This window comes from Clytia hemisphaerica, unplaced genomic scaffold (genome assembly GCF_902728285.1).
Source record: "Clytia hemisphaerica strain Z4C2 unplaced genomic scaffold, Clytia hemisphaerica genome assembly, whole genome shotgun sequence".
In the NCBI taxonomy this organism is placed as follows: domain Eukaryota; kingdom Metazoa; phylum Cnidaria; class Hydrozoa; order Leptothecata; family Clytiidae; genus Clytia; species Clytia hemisphaerica.
Window position 1 is genome coordinate 181,522 of NW_027103794.1, and position 17,187 is coordinate 198,708.

Genomic DNA, 17,187 nt, shown 5'->3' on the forward strand with positions numbered 1-17,187 from the left:
CATCGGCAAAGAGAAACATTTCTGAGTTGGTAACTTCAGCTAGATCATTGATGTAAATAACGAAAAGGAGTGGACCTAAGACACTTCCTTGTGGTACACCACTTTGCACCTGGCATTTCTTAGATAACTTTCCATTGACCTTCACATATTGGTAACGATCGGACAAAAATGCTTTCATCCAACCAAGTACCCTTCCTCTGATACCATACGCTTCGAGTTTTCTTAGTAATCTGCGATGTGGAACGGTGTCAAATGCCTTTGCGAAGTCGAAATAGATTACGTCAACAACCTTATCATTGGATATCGAGTCTGCACATTTGTCCAAGTAGTGAAGTAGTTGTGTCACTGTCGATCGTTTACCCATGAACCCATGTTGTTTGGTTGATAGCAATTTCTCATTCGTGAGGTGTTCCATTATTTGTTTCTTTAGGATTCTTTCCATTACTCTACACGCAACTGATGTTAAACTAACGGGCCTGTAATTTTCTGCAAGGTTCTTTTATCCTTTCTTGTAGATCGGGGACACATGTGCAGTCTTCCAATCATCAGGTAGATTACTTTCTACGAAGGACTTGGCCATGATAGTATGTAAAGGACCGGCTATGTAAAAGGCCAGCTTTTTCAGCATGACTGGGTGAATCTCATCAGGTCCTAGCGATTTATTAGGATTCAAATCTTTCAGTTCCTTTTTGATCATGTCGATTGTTAGATCGAATGCTACATCTGTGTCTGTTCGTGATGGAAACTCAGGTAGTGATCCAGCAGGTTCATTCGTAAAAACACTGCAAAACTGATCCTGTAGGATGTCAGCATAGTATAAGAAAGCCGCGGCTGGAATGATAACATCTGAATTTCTACTGTTCTATCTCTGTCGTATTTGATGACTATTTGTTGATCAAGAAATAAGTAGTGTAGCATCTTTAATGGTAAACTTTATTAGTTTGTCGTTAATACTTACTTCGCAGTGCGTTTTAGACATTAATGATATGCCCTTGATAATACACGTGCATTATAATAGCATTGTTCAGGAAAGATTAACAATAAGAAATTTAAACAAGCACAAAATGGCTGGGCTGAAAGAACTCAAAAATTAATAAGGTGCCTCGAAATGCCTTCACAATATTTCAGTGAAATCTTTCTAGAAATCAATGAAATAGTACATCAAGATAATTCTGTGAAAATTTCAAGCCAGCACCTTCAAAATTTATCATTCAAACTGACAGGAAAGTTGTTATCTTAAATATAGTTCTTATAATTTTAATTTTGGCGAAAAACTATCGTTTCCATAAAATACCCCTAAAATATGTCCACAATCAGTTAAAGTGTTTCATTGGGTACAGATTCAAAGATATCTAGAAATAAAAAATCTTCTTGTGAAGGAAAATAAGAGAAAAATTTCAAAAACTATCTACCAATAATAAACTAACAATCTTGATGTTCTTATAAAGCTCGGAGACAGAGATGGAACAGCAATTAACTGAAAAGACAATGCGGTACATATTCCAGCCGCGGCTTTCTTATACTATGATGTCAGCTTTATCCTCATCAGTAAAACAAAGTGATGATTTATCATTTGGATCAAGGAGAAGAGGGGAAATTCCCGTTTTGGTCTTCATTGAGTTCCGGATATGCTTCCAAAACTTCTTAGGGCTTCTTTTTGCTTGACCACAAATTCGTTCTTCTAGTGTTCTTCTTTCTCGTCTGATCTTTCCTGTAACCTTGTTTCTCGCAGTAGCGTAAATAGCTCTATTTCTCTGTTCCGAAGTTGTACCTATTGATCTTATCCATTTGCGATGAAGGCGACGTTTTTCTTTTAAGCTTTGTTGAATATCTTGATCGATTGCAAAACTTCCCTTTTTTCCGTAGGCATGTTTCCCCTTCGTACGAGGAACGTACCGATTCCTAAGCTCGAATAATTTATCTCGCAACATCTTCCAGCAATCATTTACGTTTGCATTTTCTGCTTTTTGATGGAAACCTGTAACCCAGTCAGAGTTCTCAAGATGTCCTTTCATTGCTTCAAAATCTGCCTTATTGTAGTTATAGTTTTCAATAATGCATTCTGTTTCAAGGTAACATTCGAACGTAAATGATAGAACACTGTGATCACTTTTATGAAGTGGTGAAAGATAGGTTATGTTGCTAACCTGGCTTTCTTCATTTGTCAGAATCAGGTCAATAATTGATGGCGTATCGGTACCTCTAGCTCTTGTTGGTTCATCGACGTGTTGGTAAAAGAAGGAGTCTCTTAAAGCTTCGAGAAATTGTTCGTCTTCTTTCGTGTCATCGTGAAGAGTTGACCAGTTTTCCCAATTGATATCTTTATAGTTGAAGTCACCGACGATACACTTATGACTGTATTTCTTATTCATTGCTATTAGAATATCGATTCGTCGGCACAGCTTCAATATATGATTTTGACCTATGCTTTTCACGGTAATCAGATTGTGAATGTTTTCTACGCAGCATGCTGAAGCTCTAAAGAGATGTGTGAAAACATAACAATATCTGACGAATATGCAATCTCGAAATCGTAAGGGCTGCGTTCGTCTAAATGGACTAGGAAAGACAACAAAGTTGTGTGATTGTGTTTATGAATAGGGTGCCGTATCAGTTTTTAACTTTCCGACGCACAACAAGATTCTTGTTGCAGAATTTCCTGCGGGAAGACTATTTTTCTCAGATGTATAATTTTCAAGCGCCTTCAGAGGTTTACCGTGCGCGTAAGAAAATTATGAATAGTTGTTATCAGGTTAACTGAGAGGTATTTATTAAATACCATTTTTGTACTAAGTACGTAGTCTTTGGTATGACCTGACCGGTAAGGAACCAACGACTTCGCACACCATAGCTGGATGCTCTACCACTAAACTACGGTCAATTAAGACATTGAGAAATTAATAACTTTACTACTTAGACTCCATCGCTTGAAATTCATTCATTTCAGACTCGGTTTTCCTTAAATAGTTTTCAACGTTTTTGAGCCTTTCTATTATCATTCCTTATAAAATAGTTATTGAAAAAAGTGACTCAGCGAATATAATTGGGCAAGAAGAACTCGTAGTAGAAAAAATTAGAAAAATTATATCAATCACTTTAAGGTAAGTTATGTTAATGCAATGACCCTGGATCAAGCTATATCTACCATCTTTGATTGGAGGTTAAAAGAAATACCCTAATTGTACTACTCGATAAGGGTCAATTTGTAATTTAATTATATTCTCCGTTGAAATGTCTTTTACCAATATTGAGTTGTGCTACGGGTACAGCTTTAAAAGTCTTCGAAACTGTTTGCAAGGGTATATAAAGATCAGTGGCCATGACACGTCACAATCACAGCATAGAAAGTATTTCAAAATCGATAAATTCATTCAATTTTCATTTAGTGGTATTAAAACGTAATTTCAAAAGACAGCTGTGATTTCGGGTTGTGCTTGAGACATTAATTTTGATTTTGAAGTACATATGTATGAGATGATTTTTTTTTTAAAGAATTTGAAATAGTACACATTTTTTAAGAACAAACTATATAAGAACATAAGGGTTCAGCCAAAATGTTAAGAACAAGTTAAGAACATTTTAATAAGACTTCGTGGACTCGAAAACAGCCAATTTATTAGGAAAATGGACAAAAATACATAAAAAAATGAGAAAAATAAGAACGTGTTAAGAACATTTTTAGGCTTGAAACTCAAAAAGTTAAGAACATCTGAAGGCTTAAAAAATTCTGGATGTTCTTACAAAAAAAGGTGTAGGGCAATTTTAACTCTTTTCATATAATGCTTATAAAACTATCAATTAATTTTACTTACTTATTTTATGATCTCTACATGTTTAATTGTGAAGTAATAAAATTAGTCTTACTTTTTTGTATATAATTGGCAATGATGTAACATCCAACTTTATTTTATACTCTCTGGAAAAATGCGATAGTAAAAATTTCAGTTTAATCGAGATTTGGATTCGCATAAAAAAGATTCTGTTGTGAGTTTATTCATAACTGGTGATTTTAACTTGAATGCGTGTGGTAGATTTGATATGCTGGGTGTCATGCCACCGTCGTTTCAGGTTTGATTTTTCTCGGGATACACGTTTTTTCTACATAGTTCATTATCTTTTAATAAAACAAAGACAATAATTACAATAATCCATAATCCATAAATTTTGCAGGGTAACGCCTATGTAAGTCTCCAAAGCTTGTTTTTCAACTAACCAGTGTTTTGGTCTTTTCTCGCAAGAAAAGTGGCAGTGGAATGCAAGTCCGGAAAATGGCATCTTAACTCGAAAGAAAGGTAATAAGTGCGATAAAATAGCGGTGTTTTCTTACAAGTAGGATTATCTTTGTGAGTTATTGAGGCTTTTTACTCTTTACCAGACTATGCTGTCTGGAAAGGGGATTAAATGTTGAATGTTAATGATGGAAAAGGGATACTATATAAAGGCAATCCATGATATGAATTCTTAATTTGAACTCTATTCTATTTCCATATCGTAACATCCTTGTCTACACCCCTGTCTCACAGCTCCAGTGGAACTTTCTCCTCAGTGGGGATAAAAATTCCTATTGAAATCTCAATGGGGATAGAAAATTTATTGTTCCAAGGTTAAGAAATCCAGTGGGGATGGTTTTGAAGTACAGTTTTTAAACATTGGATCTCGAATGGGGATGAAATAAATGTCAAATTCCCAGTGGGGCTGAAATTACAGGGTATTTTCCCACTGGGGACGAAATCTTTGCCACAGCGGGTCTGTGACACAGGGATGTTTGTCTCATTAGCCTAGGAGAACTTTTCAAAGGGTGGATCTGGTTAATGTTATCAAGTTAAGCTGAACGCTAATGGAGAAAATATCTCTTATTGTCTTTAAAACTCAAAAGTCTCTTGGTGACCGAATAATACCATTGAGTTTAAAGCCCAAAGGGCTAGATTAGAATCTAACTTTTCCAAGGCAAGAAAAAGTGAAGCCAATTATTTCCCATCCAAAACGTGCCTAGAACGTGCTGTAATCATGATGGCAGATTGTATTCAGTTGTTCCCTTGTTTTTGACTTCTTTGGCTTCATTTCTCGAGTCTAGCCCTTCGGGTTTGGAAATCAATGAGTAACACTAAAATTTTGACACTCTTGAGAGTAACTAACAACGTAATCTTAAAGTACAACATTGTAATCTTAACAGTGTTATAAATATAGAATTCCCTTATGGAAACACGATAGGAGAGACTCATAAAATAACAGCCACACAGGAGCTATTAAATTTAGACCACAAAGAAAAACAATCTTAAATTTTCGAGTAGTTTTTATGACCATGAAATTGTGTTAACCCCTCGAATATGCAAAACACAAACTGAAACTTTTGAATCATCATTTTCTAAAAAGTGTGGATGTTTGAGTTGGTCATGTTTGAGTTGGTCTTTTGGTATGATTTGCGAGATCTTTATAGCCGAAGATATCTTAAACAGTAACCAGTAATCATCAATATTTCTTTACATACATAAATTTTTTTGACTTAAAAAGGTTCGTCCATCCCCCCCTGTATGGTTTTTGGTTTCTTAATGGAACAGCCCAATCGGAGATTAGACAAGGAAGAATTCAACTCTTCAGTTTAACTAACTGATTGTTACAGGAGCCCGCTGTCATTGAATTAAAGTAAATCTTTTTTTCATCGTTTTGTGTCCATTTTAGTGTAATTTCTTAAGAAAAATGTATTAAAATGATGTTTGAAAAGTTCTTGACATTACAAACATGACTTTGACATGGCATTGTATCGATGTTCAGTGCCAGTTCAGTTGTATATGTTATTCTTTAGCAATGGGTCATTCCATTTCATATCCATACAGTGGGGTGGACGAACTTTTCTCGAGGGTAGCCCAAGAAAAATTTCCAGGGGCCGTATTTAATTTTTCGAAGGGGGTAAAAATTTATTATATTATGATTTTAGTTTGTCCACCCTATATCTAATCTAAGATAATAAAAGGGTATATTTGCAAATTTTGCCATTTTCCAGGGGGTATCCACACACACATTTTCAATAATTTTTTTTGACACGAAAAGGTTCATCCCCCGGTATGGTTTTTTAATGGAACAGCCCAATCGGAGATTAGAGAAGAAGAATTCAACTCTTCAGTTTAACTAACTGGATGTTACAGGAGACCACTGTCATTGAATTAAAGTAAATCTCTTCTCCATCGTTTTGGATTTAAAATGTATTAAAATAATGTTTGAAAAATTCTTGACGTTACAAACATATGCCAGTTCAAAACCTAGGAGGTCATTATTTTTGTTGATAGGATTCTGACACTTTGGTATAATTCAGAACTTCACCCTATTCCAGATTTTGTTTAAGGACACTTTTGTAAGCGTCAATTATGGAGTTAATGAGCACCCCTGTGGGGGAGCGGTACCCTGGGGGTAATAGGGTTAAGGTATGTGCGTGCCGAACCTTAAAATACTGTCTCTGACACTGACTCTTTAGAGAGACTCAATTTTGCTGAAAAGGTGACTATTTTGAAAAATTTTCTTTTACTTTTGAAAAAAGTCCTACCCTTAGAGAGACATTTCTATAATTTCTTCTCTGAAAACTAAAACAATTTCCTAAAAATCGCGATTTTTCCGACCCTTAGCGAGACTTTAAAAGGTGAAAAAACGAACCTTAAGGCACTCAGCACCCATTTTTGCCTAATTACCCTCCTCCCGGGGTTCAATGTTCGAAAGTCGAGCGGCACATCTCCCGTTAGCCTGCAACACAAATACCCTCCGCCCTCGGGAGAACACTTCCATAATAGCAAGTATTGCAGGTTTATGCCGGTGGTGCGAGCCCTGCTTTATGTATTACCAAGAATAAATCTTAACTTTTTACTGGTTAGTATAGATGAACGAATAAAACTGGACAATCTGAAAAATTCCCGCGGTAATGAATCATGATTCTTTATCTCACCTTCAAATCTCAATTACAGATCATGTGAAAATATTTTATGGTCAGTGAGTCTCACAGACAAAAGTGACAATTTAGATCAATCATCTCCAAGATATTCCCTCTATTTCTCGATCCAAAAATATATTTTTTGAGAAAGCAGACATAAATATTTGACAGGCCAAATTACAATGTCACCAAAATATTTGACACATTCTGAGACAAATATTCAGAAATTCAGAAATAAAATATAAATTTGTCTTTTATTTCTCACGAAAACGTTTGTGGTCTCCCCATGGTCTTCATTGGTCGTAGGACAAGTTAAAGGCAACAAAATTTGAAAACAAAAAATGGTTGAATCCCGGTGAGTTCATTTTTGCATACGCATGAGCGTTATCTTGTGAAGTTATGGCAAATTTTAGTCAAAATTCAACAAAATCCTGTCAGGCTTAATAAGTATTTGTTATAATTGACTTTCTTCCGTGAAAGATCCGTTCTCATCACGGTTGGATAAAACATCCGGGGAGGGGGCACCCTACGTGCGACTCAAAATTAGGCCTTTGAAATTATACCCTTACAGTGCAGAGAAAATTTTACAAAATGTTATCAAATTTGAGCGAAAAATCGACCCTTACGGTGCATTTTCTTGAAAACTTTTGACCATTTTCAAGCAAAGTATGGTCAGGTTTTCGGAATTTTACACCCTTACAGTGCACTTTGAGAAGCTTGGAAAATACACACTTAAGGGCCGCATGTATGGTAGGTCATTTACGTTGAGTGACCCCCCCCCCCGGTGGATAAAACGCCCTCATTGGGTAACTGAAACAGGGATGTTACTCCTCGGAGTTGATGTATTCTCGTTAAGCAAGCTCTAAACTATGAAAAAACAACAAGTCTAAATTATGAGAAAAAGCTTCCTTATCTACAGTAAATTGTTTGATAATTCCATCAAAATTCTCGAATTATGACTCTAAAGCTATTGCAGAACAGTGGTTTTAACGAGTTTGAGAAGATTTCACTTTGGTGTTTTTTGACGTTTGAAAAAATTATGTCATCAGGTTTAAGTAAGACATATCTTGTTAAAAAGTCTTTGGATAACCACTTTTTTATAATTTTTGATTGCTCTAAAGTTTGAGGTTGAGTCACTTTGAAGTTGATGACATGAAGGTGTAAAGAAGATATTATTCATATGGTTCACTTTTGATTTGCTTTTATTGCCAAATTTCAAGAGTTAGCTGAGAATTTAGATTTAGATTTTATACCACGTCTACTTTTTGGAAAAAGGATTCTACCCATGAGAATTAGTTGCCCTGTCTTAATGTCCTGTTTTTTTTTCTCAGTCGGGATAGGAAAATATCATAATCCAAATAGGGATTTTATTGCTTTCAGTTCAAAAATGTGGGATATTTTACAGTGGCGGCCTGGCAGGGGGTGCAGAGTGTGCAGTGCACCACCCAGAAAGACCTGAGAGGGGCGCCAAAAAAGCTTTTCAAGGGGGCGCCTAAAATTTTTTTGATGTTTGGTTGGGCGATTTTGCGCCCTTTGACACATTTTTAGCGCCTTCTATAAGTACAATGAGTACAATGTAATTTTTTTTTCGCATGCGGCGCTTCGTTTTATTTTACGAATTTACCAAAACTACTATCAACATTGAATTGCGAAAAGTCAAAGCAAAAGAAGTGTTGTGTATCCACCAGGGGTTAAAGAGTATGCTCACCCCCAAAATGAGAGATTGATCGAAACTGCACGCTGTGGTATTTGTGCTCTTATGCGGACTAACTTTCTCCTTTTTAGAATACCTTATAAGCTGTTTGACCTTTCTTACACCAAATTTTTTTGTCTGCGGCGCCAGAATTACAAAGAACCCTTATTCTTACCAACTTTTGAATTTTTGGGGCCTCTTTCAACCATTGATCTTTAATGGAGAGTACAATAAGACCAGGAAATAACAACGAAATAGATATCAAATTATCATTACCACCACCTTCGTATAAATAAAACTTTGTTAACTCAGAGATTCCGGGCGTTACTTTCAACCAGTCACTGCTCTTACCAGTTTAATAGTTTCACTTAACGGTATAGGGCGCGTATAAGGACAAAAATACCAGGGGCGCCAATTTCATAGTTTGCACCACCAAGAAAATTAAGCCAGGCCGCTACTGATATTTTAGATGGATACTTTTTCCTGTTTCACTTTCAACGAGGTTGATTAATAGGATTTCTCAACCCAGCTGGCACACAACGTTGTTTCAACGTTTATCAAACGTTCACAATGTCCATTTAACGTTTGATGAACGTTGAAACAACGTTGCCTTAGCGACCAGTTAGATTATGCGGGTGTTTGAAATAAATAGTTGTTCTGAAAACTTGTATTCGTCTTACCAACCCCTTTCTCAAAGCCCTGTTGGGATTTTTTCCCACGGCAGGGAAAAGAATTTCTATTGAAATCCCAATTGGGATAAACGTTCTCTTGTTCCAAGGTCAAAAAAGCCAGTGGGCTGGTTTTGGAATGAAATTGTTGGTACATTGAATTTCGAATAGGGACGAAATCAATTTCAATTAACCGGGGTGTTTTCTAGGGTATAACATCCCTAAAATGTTATATAAATGTTCAAAGTAGGGGTCTTATTTAGGCACGGCGAACGGTGAATTTTGCCGGTCTAAGGCACAAAAAAATTACAATTCGCCGTTCGAAAAGTTTAGTTCGCCGCCTCAAGTAAATATTTACGCTAAACAATACACTGTATTGCTAAGAATTCGTCGGCCTAGAATCTAGAAATCGCCAGAGTTAATTTTTCATTCGCCAGCCTACAGAAAACAAAGCAAAGTCCCTGTAGGGTATAGGCATAGTGTAAATATATTTAGCTCTAAGCAAACTCTAGCAAACCCAAATAACATTGTTTGTATTGTTTCACGTTTATAAAACCTCTCATCGTGTTTTAACCGAAATCAACTGCTACACGTTTTTTATAAGCACAAATTATATAAGAAAATAAGGCTTCGATGGATCAAATGTTAAGAAGAAGTTCAGAACATTTTAAGGCTTTGCAGACTCTAAAACACCCAATTTCTTAGGAAAATGGACAAAAAAAGGGTGAAAATAAGAACATTTTTAGGCTTAAATCTCAAAAAGTTAAGAACATCCAAAGGCTTCAAAAATGTTGCTGGATGCTCTCATAAAAAAACGTGTATTGAAAAATTGCAACAAAATAAATGTTACACAGTTTTTCCAGATAGTAAAAACTAAAATACAATCCTGGAAATCCTCTTATTCCAAACTGTCTCGTTTCAAAGTATTTATTTTTATGGTCGGCAAAATTTTCCGTCAAAAGGCATTAAAACACATCAAGTTGTTGACTTCACCCGGGGGGGGCACTCGATCTGAAAACGACCATACGTTCGGCCCAAAATTTGGCTTCTAAAATCGGACCCTTACAGTGCAGTGAATTTCCATGAAAAATCATACCCTTACAGTGCAGTTTTTAAAAATTTCTCGCCCGTAAGGGCGAAAATTTTTGCAATTTTCCAAGAAAATGTGGAATTTTTCCTCCAAAATTGACCAATTTTGTGCCAATTTTACCAAAAAATTGGCCTTTTATCACAATTTCCTACCCTTACAGTGCAGTTCAGTGCAGTTTTGTAATTTCCTACCCTTACAGTGCACTAGCTGAACTATGAAAAACCTACCCTTAAGGGCCGAACGTCTGGTAGGTCATTTACCTTGAGTGCCCCCCCCGGGTGACTTCACCCTAGCTTATGTACTTAATAACAGAGTCTGACTAACAATGATGCCATTTTTATATAAAGTGGCATTCGATAGACAGTTTTTTGTGAAAACAAGGAATGTTGTTTAGTTTCATGGGAAAGTATTTTTGGTGTAATGGTATGTATGCACAGAGTTTTTAAAAGATGTTTTACCATTTTTTTAAGGCTTCAAATTTCTTTGGATTTTACAAACTCGGAAAATCTGTTATTAATTTCAAAGATTCTGTGAGTCTAACACAAGACTCAGATGATGTTATATCTGTATATGATGTTTACCAGGGACAAGCTGGAGTTTTTACAAGCTCTTTTTTGATTTGGTTGGTCGTTAACCAGTAATAAAACAATTTTGTTACTTTTTCTAAAGAACGTGTCATTTTTATTACTTCAAATGAGCAATTAGTAAAGTATCTTAAAAACTCCATCTCATCTGGTTTACCAGGACTTCCATAAAAAATTTTCAGAGACATTTTACTCAGTGGTAAAACTTTTCTGATTTGCTTTTGACTTTCCATTACGTGATTTTTTTTCGTTTGATTTGAATACCTCAAGGTCAATATAACGTCATTAAATGAGTCTTTCAGAGTTTTGAAGTTGTTTTGAATAGTAACATAGTAGGCCATATATAACTTTTTCTTAAGCATGGTTAATAATAAGTCACTGTTTCTTTGCTGCATATTTGCCAACTTTAAATTGAATTAATGGCGAGACAATTCAATGCAATGCTTATGTATCAAATGCATGTCGTCTACTCGATGGAAAGTCTAGTTTTCAATAATGAGTTGGTTTTTATTCGACCACAATAGAGTCTAACCTGTTTAACCTGAATCTCTATAAATCAAAAGTCTCCTTAACTCGAGTAAGTTACCTGCATTATCTCTTCGGTAAAGAAACCACTACAAACAACTTTCACAATTCAAAATTTCTTTACCTTGCCATGATAATAAATTTGCGTTTCTCTTGCACTTTTGACTTATGTAAACTCTGATTTCTTTTAAGTGAACTTTAGAAGGCCACACCTACCTTAGGCTTTGCCTTAGCTTAGAGAAACCTGGCTACTCGTTTGGTAGAGAAAGAGGAAAATAGAAGGAAACAACAAATAGCGAAAATGAAAGATTTTTGAAAATCTTTTATAAAAAACGATAGGCAAGTCAGTTTCCATCTTGCAAAAGAAGGTCAAAAACATGTTTCTTTCTCAGATAGCACAAGGTCAAATCAAAGTGAATTTTAAACGTTCTAAAACGTCAATAACGTCGAACTAAATGCTCTGTTTCGCCTTCGTCCGGAAATGAACAAACTTATTATTGAAAGTTATTGAAACATCCCCTTCTCAAATAGCGGACCAAAACTCAATGGGGATTTATATTTACATGTTTTCTTACGGCTGGGGGTTTGAACTCGTTTGTTTTCAAGCTAGAAAATTCAGTGGGATGGAAAGATTAGCACACTAATTTGCAGCGAGGATTGGTTTATCTGATTATTTATAGCTTGGATGATAAAAGAATATAAAAGAGTATAATTTTCCACTGTGGACGATATTTTGACAAATTTTTCCAATGGGAAGGTGTCCCAGTGGGTCTGTGGAAGGTGGTATATGGAACTTTCCACGTCCACTATCATTTTCCAAGCATAAGTCCTCAACCTCTAAATTACTGTGTCCTGTGAGAAGCAAATCATTTCGTAAAATCATATTTTGCACTAAGATGACTAATCTATGATGTTTTATTTTGATTTTTATAGAAAGAAGTAACCACAAATGCTAGTAAGTGGTATTTTCTAATTCAATGTATGAAAAATGCGTGGGCGACATGCTAAGCCTTAATGTCTCAGTCTGCCACTAACACATATGGACAGGAAATTAGGGTGGAAAAGGTCACTCATTTATAGAATTTCTGAAGAGTTGAATAACATTTTTTTAAGATATTCTTTTTTAGGACTTGAGGGATTATTTAATATCGAATTACTTCGAATAAACGCCCTGTTGTGTTTATTATTACTTTTGGATCTTTAATAATTTAATAATTTTAAATCAGGTCATGTGAATTGGAACCTTAGTTTGCCTTTTCAATATTGTTTCTGTACAAATATGAAAATTTAGGGATGTAGAAATGGGTCAAAACCATTCCGAGTACTAAAAGAATACAACTAAGTTTTTATCCATATTATACTTCTTACTGCTTCCTGTTTATGATAAACATCCAAGAAGTGAGGCATTTATTCGAAAGGGGTGTTTATGTGAGGGAGCAAAAATGGAAAATTTTTCCATGAAGGAGAGAAGCGTTTATTCGACGTGATACGAAAAACATCGAGGGTGGGGTTTTCATCGATTTTTACTTGACTATTTTTGTCTTTAATAATCTTCAGCTGAATCATTAACTGTGGATGGGTGTACATTTCGATTATAATTTTGGAGAATTTTTAATCCCAAAGTTGGCCTCTCAAAATCAATATAGACGGATTTGGGACAATATTGAACCTTGGTTAACACTTTAAACACACTTTATCATGTCACTATTAAGAAATTAAGCAAACATTCCACTGTTTCCTTCTAAGTGTCATTAGCTGTCATGTGATGATTGTTTCAGTCGGTACAGAATCTTTTATTTTGTTTTAGAAGGTTTACCAAATAGATAAAAAAATTATGTTTTGTGTTTTGTGTTTCGCTTTCGTTTCGGGCATTAAATTTAATGAGAAGGGAAAGGGAATTTCCGGCATAAATGAGCTACTGTAACTTTGGTAAAGGGTCAATCTAATAAGCAACAATACTTTCTTTTCGGCTTTCAAACCAGCTGAAACACTATCGAATTTTTCGAATCATATGCTCAAATTTTACATAACAGACTGAAAAAGCTTCTTTCCGAGTAGAAGAGTAACTTAGAAGAACTACCCATTGAAAGTTAAATTTTATCTCAGTATGTGTAAATTCGAATATCCATCTAATTGCTTTAAAATAAACTTTAAAAAATTTTTGGATACGAAAAGGGCAATGAAACTCGTCGTCGGAGGTTAAAAAATGGCTAGCACGCTATCATATGCCAGCTGGCACACAACGTTGTTTCAACGTTCATTTAACGTTATATTGACGTTGTGAACGTTAAATAAACGTTGAAACAACGTTGTATGTCAGTTGGGATACTAAAGGGGGATTAAAAGTTGTTCCAGTTATGAAATTTCGAGTATGGAGATTGGCTTATCAGGGTTTGCTTCCTGAAAGGGGACACTTGTTCGAGTAAGGAAACATCTGGAGTTGTCGAGATTCCTACGGTACTCTAATCTGAAATCAATGAAATATCTGGCTAACTCACACAAAAACACACGTGTTGAATTTAGATATTTCCTCCTCTATCTGTGCTTCAGTGGTTTGTTGTTGAGATGCAATGCAAGATATATATGATACATACATGTTTTGGTCAAAGTACACAGATAAGATATGATTATTGAATTAGATGTAATGAATAATAACAACTTGTTTTTAAACTTACAGTTTGGTATTATTGCATGGTTTAAAGATACCTTATTCATTAGTATAGTTAAAGCTTTCTAAAAGTAATGATTTAGGATAGGTAATTTTCAGGAGTATTGGATATTATTTTGTCAATGGGTATGGTTTCACTGAATCAGAGACATGCAGTAAAGTTGCAAAGTTGCAGTTATCCCTTAAAGGTTTTGTTTTTAAATAAGAGTGATATCGTTTGCTTACTCATCAATTTTAATTTACAAGCTTTTTCACATTGGATTGACACGGATGTGGAGCAAGATTGGTCAGAAAGAGGAAAAGAAAAAACATTTGTTTATATCAGCATAATATAACAATAGGCAGACACTGTCCACTGTCCTAATATGAAACATGTGTCTGATATGAAACGGGAACATTTATGTAAAAAATAAAACCTTTAAGCTCAAACATATTTCTTGGAAAGAACTTTTTTTTTTAATCTTAATGATTTTTTATGATTTTACAGGCTTTAGGTACATTTTCTAAAAATACTTTTGACGCAAGTTCCCATAAGGAAGCAATGGTTAAATAAACAAAGCACCAGCGCCCACAACCAAGGGTTTCTAATATGAACCCTCACACCTTTCACTTTTCCGTTCAACTCATAAATAGCCAAGCTGGGAACCCGTGAAAACAATCGAAAGGCTGGGTGAAAGTCCTTGATTACTTGGCTAATCATCGTGAAATATCGAGTCTAAAAAATAATTGGTAAAGTTTGTAAAAGCGTCTTGTCTTCTTTGATATCTTGAATCAACATTGATGACAAAAGGACATGACGTTATTGGTAAACTATTTGATGAAAACAAATGAGTTATTGTCTTTTCAATGACTCGGACCTCCTTACTTTAAAATACCTATTTTAGTTTTGGTTCTTTAATTTCTATATCTTTGGCACTATATGTAGCCCCCTAGGTATGTGTTTGTATTAAGTTTGACTTCCTGTTTATCTTATTACACTTTTTTTATAAGAACATACTATATAAGAACATAAGGCTTCGATGGCCAAAATGTTGAGAACCAATTAAAAACATTTTAAGGCTTTATGGACTCAAAAACACTCTTCTCACATTTCTTAGGAAAATGGATATAAATCGTCAAAAATTGATTAAAATAAGAGCATGTTAAGAACATTTTTAGGCTCGAAACCCAAAAAGTTAAGAACATCCGAAGGCTTCAAAAATTTTGGATGTTCTCATAAAAAAAACGTGTTTTAATGTTAATCGTTTGAAAGTTTGAATTGAAATACTTAAATAGGCTATATACTTTCAAATTTGCTTTCGACAGCTTTGGATATGTTAATTGCCTTGATCAAGGCAATTTTTCTCTTCGCTTCAGACCCGTCAAGGAAAAGAAATTCTACAGACCAAACCAAAATTTACACATTTCGCCCGCCTATTGAATTAATTAACGGGTACGGCGGACGGGCGCGAATGCAAAAACGCGGAGTTACGAATGATTTCTCAGCACCCTATTTCCGTAGAGCTTTAAAATGGTATTTACATTTATAATGAGAGTGAATTTTATTAATTAGTCCATTTCAAACAAGCATTTAATAATATTAATTATGATAATGAGCTTTTTATTTTTCTGTATCCTCAGTTTATAGACATAGGATTAGCTTAATTAAGGATGTATCGCACGCATTTATACGGAAGTGTTTGAGTAGTTTAAAGACTTAGATATAATTGACAAGAGAGAACTATTTATTGTATACCGAATCTTTCTTTTGAACATGGATATTCCTTTGCTAATTCTTTGTTTAAAAAGAAGATTTAGGAATTATGTTATGATTGGGTTTTGGATATGTGATTTTTCTAACTACTATTTGATATGGAACGGAAAATCGGAGGTGTTATATGAGTTTGTGGTTGAAACGCTTAGTTTTGTTGTTTTTAATGATAGTTGGACATTGTGAAATTCTTTTGAAGATTTATTCGTGTCAGATTTTAGTCTTAGGCGCCCATGGCTACTAACTTTGTCAACTGATATATGTGTACAACTACGGCCAGAATGGACCTTACTCGGGACTCTAGGAGTTAGGCCAAAGAGTACCGGCGGCACACTCGTGTATCCGCTTTTAATAACGTCCTGCTTCCTCGGGGCTTAGGAGAGTACATGGCTTGTTGTTTAGTCTGTAATATTCAAGTGCTTATGATTTTATAATGACCTCATAGGCCCCTTTGCCAGAGAATCTACCGTTTTTTATATTCCGGAACATTGATAATTTTCTGTTCCAAAGAATCGCGTGAAAGTTTTATGATTTTTTTAAACAGATCGGTCTTTACATGCATGAAGTATGTCAAAATCAAATTAAGTGTTTTCTATTGTTTTTGTCAAGTCAACAGCCATGAGATGATGATGTTGTCAATCTAAGGCACCTAACTCATTTACTGTCAGAAACTATTGAATTGGCAATGATTGTGAACTTAAGATAGCTTCAGGTTTTCTGTTTGGGGCCTTCTTAATCATAGATACTACATAACATCCCTGTCTCAGTGACCCCGGTGAAGTTTTTTTCGCCAAAATACACCCCTGTCTCGCAGCCCCGGTGGAACTTCTTTCCATCGTGTGGGGTTGAAATGTCTTTCAAAATCCTAAAAGGGATAGCATTTCTATTGTTCAAAGCTTAAAATAACCCAGTAGGGGCGGTTTTAGACTGCAATGTTTTCACTTGAATTCCAAATTGGGATGAAATCAATCGACCAAAGTCAATTTCCAAGTGGGGTGTATTGTAGGTTGTAGTGTATTTTCACACTGGTGATGAAATTTGGGTAAAGTTTTCAAGTAGAGTGGTGACAGAGGTGTCAATTCGGGACAAAAATGACGAGCAAATGAAAAACCTTTAGTAACCGTATATAACTTGCGTTTTATGCTTTAGGATACATCGTTTTTTTTCGGATATTTTTGGAGTGGGTTCGTTTGCCATCGGGCACTGATCCAGATATGACTAATTGTATACAGAATATATAAGAACGTAAGGCTTCGCTGGCCAAAATGTTAAGAACATTTTAAGGCTTTGTGG